The sequence below is a fragment of the Sinocyclocheilus grahami genome, unplaced genomic scaffold, assembly GCF_001515645.1.
Source record: "Sinocyclocheilus grahami isolate Dianchi unplaced genomic scaffold, SAMN03320097.WGS_v1.1 scaffold6294.1, whole genome shotgun sequence".
Classification (NCBI taxonomy): domain Eukaryota; kingdom Metazoa; phylum Chordata; class Actinopteri; order Cypriniformes; family Cyprinidae; genus Sinocyclocheilus; species Sinocyclocheilus grahami.
The window spans coordinates 31,008-31,516 of NW_015510750.1; the positions used below are offsets into that span (position 1 = coordinate 31,008).

General features: G+C 44.6%; 1 protein-coding gene across 1 annotated transcript in view; it reads left to right on the forward strand.

The window, feature by feature from the left end:
• Positions 1-7: 7 nt before the first annotated feature.
• Positions 8-509, forward strand: part of LOC107577524 (collagen alpha-3(V) chain-like) — a gene marked incomplete at its 3' end in the record, with an annotated part of 4,602 nt that continues 4,100 nt past the window's right edge. Inside the window, exon 1 of the mRNA XM_016263595.1 lies at positions 8-37. The remainder of the gene's footprint in view (positions 38-509) is intronic.

Consider the following 509-nt stretch of genomic DNA (forward strand, 5'->3'; position numbering starts at 1 on the left):
AGGACTTCAGGGGCTTCCAGGAATCCCTGGACCAGCGGTGAGCTCCGTTCCTCTTATTGTTGATGCTTTTTCTCTGCTCAAACCCATGTGACTCATCTGAAGAAATGAACATGAGCCCTTGACTCGCGAGTTTACATACAGCCTCATCACCCATTAATATCCTTAGTGTCCGCATGAAATGGAAATTGACCCTGTTTTCCATATGCATGTTTAAGGTCTTATTGTTCATTCATCCTTGCATGAAATTTGAAGCGGTGTGCTCAGCTGAATCAAACACTGGCTGACGCCCCCTGCTGGCCTGGAGCTGAGGTCTCCTCTTAGATACCTGTGAGCATGGGTCGCGGAAGCGGGGGGGCCGGGTTACTTTTGAGATCTTGTACAAATATAGCATACAAAAATACATAGGCTATAGGCTCATATGTATGCACTTTTAATCATTAAAAGATCTCGATCTGGACTCAAACACACACAATTTTATTCCTAAATGACGATGATTCTGTTATGCCTGT